The sequence below is a fragment of the Chrysemys picta genome, chromosome 4 (genome assembly GCF_011386835.1).
Source record: "Chrysemys picta bellii isolate R12L10 chromosome 4, ASM1138683v2, whole genome shotgun sequence".
In the NCBI taxonomy this organism is placed as follows: domain Eukaryota; kingdom Metazoa; phylum Chordata; order Testudines; family Emydidae; genus Chrysemys; species Chrysemys picta.
The window spans coordinates 14157175-14163174 of record NC_088794.1 but is presented as its reverse complement, the minus strand read 5'-3'; the positions used below and the strand labels follow the sequence as shown (position 1 = coordinate 14163174).

Here is a 6000-nt window from a genome sequence, read left to right as displayed (position 1 = left end):
GGCTAAGTGACTTGCCCGGGGGCACATTGGACATTTCTAGCAGAGAAATTTAACCCAGGTCTCCCACCTTCTAGACTGGTGCTCTAACCACTGGAACATCCTTCCTCTCATAGCTCTGGATGCACTAGGGTTCTCACTGGTATAACTGAACCATGAGTGGGAACTGTTTGCTGAAGTTTCCTAAGGTAGACAAAGCCAAAGAGACAGAGAGAAAGAAAAGTCCTCAGTAGGGGATGTCACATGCTCAGTAGAGTTGGGTGAAAAGTTTTGGCTGAAACTTTTTTCATTGAAACATGCAGATTCAGCGACACCAATTTTTTTTGTGAATTCATGTCAGTTTCAAAATGAAACTTCATTTTTTTTGCTTGAAACAACATTTCATTTCAAAATTTCCTTTAACTTTATTTTTAAAAATTCAACAAATTTTAAAATTGTCCAAATCGAAATGATACATTTCAATTTTGTTTAAATTAAACTTTTTGGTGGATCCCAAACAAACTTTTTTTGACTTTTTGATTCATCAAAGTTTTTGAAAAATTGTGTTTCTGGTTCAACCTTATATATATTTAACTTTTCAAAATAGCCAGCAAATCAAAGACCTGTTATTCACACAGCTCTGGCACTCAGCTACTCATATTACATTACAATATTTCTGAGATGCCAACAAAACTCCAGCATCTGCTCTCATCCTCTGACGGAAACCTTCATTGTAACTTTTGCATCTTCTTTAGACTGATGCAGACTTCTTTAGACTAATTGCTGAAGCATGTGTGTAACGTTAAGCAGATGAGTAGGTCCATTGATTTTAATGGGCCTAGACATGTGTTTAGATATCTTGCTGAAGCAAAGTTGGAAGGACTGACATCAGACTTCTGAAGGAAAGACTCAGGATAATGATGTTTGCCTAGGTATGTCTAGTCCAACCCAGGCTAAGAGGCAATCCTTTGTTGTATTGAATCTTCTTCATTAGGATTCGCTGTATCAGTTCTTTTCCCTGCCAAACTTTGTCTTTTTAAGGATACTACGAAATCTCTTTTGCATGATTATGATGAAGTGGTGGAATCCTTGAAGATATCCAGGAAGGAGAAGGGAAAAAACAAACAAAATCCAAACCGGACCAAAACAAAAAATGAATTTGTAGATGAAATCAGATCAATTACCTGATTCAGATCGAATGAAATCAGTTTTACATAAATCCGATTTTCCCCCTCCCCCTGTGTTGTAACTCTGTGATCTGGAAAGTAACGTGTTTGTATTTACAAACCATTACATCAGCAAGGGTCTAAATTGTGAAGATTTCCTTGTTGAATAATATGATTCTAATTTAATTGACATTTGTCTGATATGAAAGGTAGTTTTTATAGTGTTTGCTATTGATTGTATTAAAACTTTGTGATCTGGAAAGGAATATGTTTGTATTGACTTATTATCATATCAATAGATGCCTAATTTTGTGAGTTTTTCTTTCAAGTGATCTGATGAATATAAATGGCAGATTTCATTTAGCTTCTTATTGATTTTGTTGTTGTTATTAAAACTCTGTGATCTGAAAAGTAAAATGTTTGTATTTACTTAACAGCTTATTAATGAGGCTGGGTTTATAGGTTTGTAGGACTTTTCCCTTTTGTATTGACTAACCTGGTCTAATTTAACATATTAAAAAAATGCAATTTTGACTTGGTTCTTTAAAAAAAAAAAGGTGCTAAATTCCTATATAGCAAAAACGAGCTCCTTTTTACTCTAAGCCTGATTCTATGCCCCTGGTGACTAAACAAACTCATACCGGCTCTGCTCTGCCCTCTCCCCCACTGCTGCAGCTCCTTGTCCCCTACTGGGAGAAAGGTGGGGAAAGATCTGCTCCAGGGCTGGCCCTAGACCAAATGGTGCCCCAGGTGAGGAGAGTCTCTGCCTCCCCCATTTGTTAAACTTTTGAATATCTTACTTTGTATTGCATTTGTCGCCCATTTCATGACTTTGGTGCACGAATTGGATGCATGAGTGATTCCTGTCATGTAAGACGATAAATTTGCACACTAGGATCTGTGAATCTGTATTTATTCATGCCATATATGAGCAACTACAAAAAAATAGTTTCCGCTAAGCTTATAGAAACTTTTTCATTTTAAAATGAACAGGGAATGGCTGACAACATTTTTTGAGGCCGGAGGAAAAGATAGTTCTCAAAAAGTCTGGAAGGTTCTACAAAGGTCCAGAACATTCTAGGAGGTTAGTGAAAAATGACTCCACATACGGAATACCTGAAACATTTTACTTCAAACATTCCATTTTCCCTTTTGTCGCTAACAATAAAACCAGCCCCCCCAGCCTGGCACCCCAGGGGTCGGTCGCCTGCCCCTAAATCCGGCCCTGGTCTGTTCCTCCTCTCGCAAGGGAGCTTTCCCAGGAGTGATTTGAAATGCTTTTCCCAGCGCAGGGATCATCTTCTTTGCATTACTTAGGCCCCCCCCATTCAAGAAAACAACTTTAAGCCTGTGCTTAAGTCCCATTGAAGTCAAGGGTTTAAAGCTGAGTGTGTGCTGTCCTGAGTGGGAGCCCTGGCCTGTAGGCTCTGTGGGGCAGGGGCTGTCAGGGTCTAGCACAGTGGGGCTCACATCAGACTGGGGCCTGTCCTTCCTCCTGCAGCGTGCCTGGGCAGAGCCAGGCCTGGAGCCCCTGGGACCAGTGCTGAAGTGAAGACCCACAGGTGGGCAGCCCCGAGCCAGGGCCGGCGCCAGGGTTTTTGCCACCCCAAGCAGCGGCGGGGAGAGCCGTGATTGCTCCACCGCGCTGCTTTCTTCTTCGGTGGCACTTCGGCAGCAGGTCCTTCCCTCCGAGAGGGCCCCAGGGACCCACCGCCAAAGAGTCAGACGTGCTGCCCCTGCTTGCTGCGCTGGTGCCTGGAGCCGGCCCTGCCCCGAGCAGAGGGTGCGGGGCGCTAGTTCCCCCTCCAGCAGCCCCTACGCCCGGTGCCTGGGGCTGTGCCAAAGGGTGGGAGCGGGGGCTGAGGGGCCAGCTGCACTAACAGTCCCTTTGGCGCCGCAGCTCCCGAGGGGCTCCCCAGGGCTCGGCCCGCCTCTCCCCGGGGCTCCCGGCCGGCAGGGGAGGGCGCGGAGGTGACTGGACGGGAGGCTCCCTGGGGCCGCGCAGGCGGGGAGGGCGCGCAGCGCAGCCGGCCGTGCCGGGAGAGGTGCAGAGCGCGGGGCCGTGCGAGCGCTAGGGGTCGCTGCGCCCCTTCGCCGGCGCCCAGGCTCTGCCCGGCGGCCCCCGAGGAGGCTGCGGCGGGCGGCGCCGGAGCGAGCCAGGCTGGTGCGGAGCGAGCGGAGCCGCCAGACGCTGCGCGTCCGAGCCGAGCGCAGCCCTGCCCGGGGAGCCCCAGCCAGCCCGAGCCGCGGAGCTGCGGCGCGCAGGGCGGGGATGGGCAGCGGCTGGGGCGCGCGGCGGGGACACCTGTGACGGGACCCAACAGGTAGGTGCGTGGGGACCGGGGAGGGGCAGGGGTAGAGCCGGGGGGGCGCCCCCTTTTCCCAGTTCGCACCCAGGGGCTTCTTTGTGGAGCGTCCCCCCCCCCAGGCTCGGCGCCCGGACGCTGCAGCCAGGTGCGGAGCTCGGAAAGCGGCCCCCGGGCGCTCCCGTGCTGGGAAGGGCGAGGCGAGCTCTGGGGACGCTGCTCCGGGAGCTCCCCGCGACCCCCTGCGCGCATCCTGGCAGCCAACTTTCTCCGGGCTGCCTCTGTGCAAACTTCTGAGCGAGCCGGAGACTTGGGGGGCTGGAGAGACGCCCAGGGACCCGCGGGAGCCGGATTTTCCTCCCCGTTCGCCCGGGTTGCAAATGCCGCGGCGCAAAGTCTCGGGGGTGAGGCCGAAAGCTGCCCCGGGCCGTGTCCCCGGAGCTGGAGCGGGCGCTCCCCGGGGAGCACGAGGCGTGCTGGGGCTTCCAGGGCTCCTGGGAATGCTCCATCCTCCCTCGGCATGTCACAGGGGGACTTGGTTCTCTGCAGAGATTTCAACCTCTTGCAAAGGGGGCGCGGGAGGAAAGAAAATGCAGATCAGAAGCCCCCACCGCCCCACAGGGACACTGACTGCAGTGAGCTCCCTGGGGGAACACACTTATTCCAGTATCGCTTTGGAAGCGGAGTCAGCAAAGGCTCCCTTATTCTGGAATAAGAGCGTCCACACAGGGCATTAGTCCTAATTGGCTACTGTGTTTTTAAATTACCGCGCTGCCTTAATCTGGAGTAATTTCCCCGGGGTAGAGTTCTTGGAACCTCCTCACAGCCTCCCATTCCTCTGCTGGGTTAGGGGAGTGTGGGGACAGGCTCTGCTCACAGGGAGGAGCAGCGAGAGAGTTTAAAAATCTCCCCCTGGCTCTTTGCATCAGGGCAGGAGAGGGTCGGCACTAATGGGTTACTGGCTTGGGCAGAGTAGGGCAATGTTTATACAAACACAGGTGCCTCCGGGCAGTGTTTTCCTGGTTCTCCCCTTGCTGTTGGGGTTTGAATAACAGCATCTCCTTCGCTCCCTGCTGTGAAGTCATAACCCAGTGAGGTGGCACTGGTGGGCTGTGATCTCAGATTCAGCAGGAGAGTGTCCCAGTGGCATGAGGAGTCAGGGCTGGGGGAATGTGGAGAGCTCGAGGGCAGGAAACCTTCCTGAAGCATAAGTATGGTGGGTGACCACCTGGCTGGCATGCGTCTGTATGTGGGAGCCTGGTCTCTGTTTGAGTTTCCCCGAGGCGGGCAGTTCTCCACGGAGGCACCGCCAACGGGGAGGCGCTTTCCTGCATAGGATGTAGAGCCAGTTAAATCAGCGAGACCTGGTTTCCATTAGCTGCGTTTACGTCTCACCTAGCAGCCCAGCCTGCTGAGCGAGGCAATCGTGCACCTCCCTGTAGGATCAGCTCTGTGTTCGTGCCCAGGGGAGAGCCTAGGTGTTGGAATGCAGGTACCCGGGGGAACGGTGGCATAGATGTGAGGAGGGAGGTCTGTGGCTTCATGCCAAACAGGACTGGTTCTAAAGAAACTGTGAGCTCCCGCTAGGCGCAAGGCTGAACCAACAGTGAAGCTAATTAAATTATCCGCTTGCAAATTGCATCTAAAAAACCCAACCCAAAACCTTGCATAGTTTGTAGGCGAGAGAGAGACCTGAGCTGGGAGAGTGACTCATGGCAGAGGCAGATTCTCCAGGTCTCAGTGGAAGTCATCTGTGACGGTGATCGGCAGCAGCCAGCTGGCACTGTGAGATTTGCCGAGTGACTTCCAGCTTGGCTCGCTTGGCCAGGGGAATGCAGCTCCCAGCTAGGACCAACTTGGGGCGGCTCTTGCTGGCTCAGCGAGACAGAGGCTCCCCCGGCACTGCTGCTGTCTACACAAGTGCCAGGTCCTGTCCCCGCTGCAGTGGCTTGCAGGATGCGCGCACGGTGACATCCAGCCAGCCAGCGGGGATCTAAGTCAGTCCTGCTATCTGGCTACTGTTTGAGAGAGGTAGCGTTTTCCTGCACTGTACCTGGCTATTGTAAAATCTCCAGAATTAGTCTGAGAGCTCCCACTCCCTCTGTCCCAGCGTATGCAATAGCTGAGTCTTCTGTTGTCATCAGCCTCACAGGAGCAATGGAGGCTGGAGAGTCACATCCAGGCTGTTTCCCTGCGCCAGCACTTGCAAACTGATCGGCTGAAATGACTGGCTCAGGACCAAAAAAGAAGCAAACGTTTCCTGCTGCCGTTGCTCCATCGCCCCAAAAATGGGAGGGAGAGAGGGCAGCTCAGTGGATAGGGAGCTGAACTAGAGCTCAGTTCCTGGCTTTGCTGCTGGCCTGCTGGCTGATGCTGGGCAAGTCACATCCCCTCTTGTGCCTCAATTTCCCCATCTGTAAAATGGAGTTAATTATACTGACCTCCTTGGGAAAGCAGCCTGAGAATGCATAAAAGCTCAGTTATTATAGCAACTGTTGGTTTTCTTTCTGGGAAGGAAAATACAGAACTCACCAATGGCCCCATTTGTTCCC

At 52.1% G+C, this 6000-nt stretch overlaps 1 protein-coding gene across 2 annotated transcripts in view; it reads left to right on the top strand.

Moving 5' to 3' along the window:
* Positions 1–3217: 3217 nt before the first annotated feature.
* The window catches only part of TAFA3 (TAFA chemokine like family member 3), a 78664-nt gene continuing 75881 nt past the window's right edge, over positions 3218–6000 (top strand). The window contains exon 1 of one of the 2 annotated variants that reach the window (XM_042852656.2): positions 3218–3466. The gene's annotated coding sequence lies outside the window, so the exon portion shown is untranslated. The remainder of the gene's footprint in view (positions 3467–6000) is intronic. The other variant, XM_005303541.4, reaches the window with a different exon arrangement.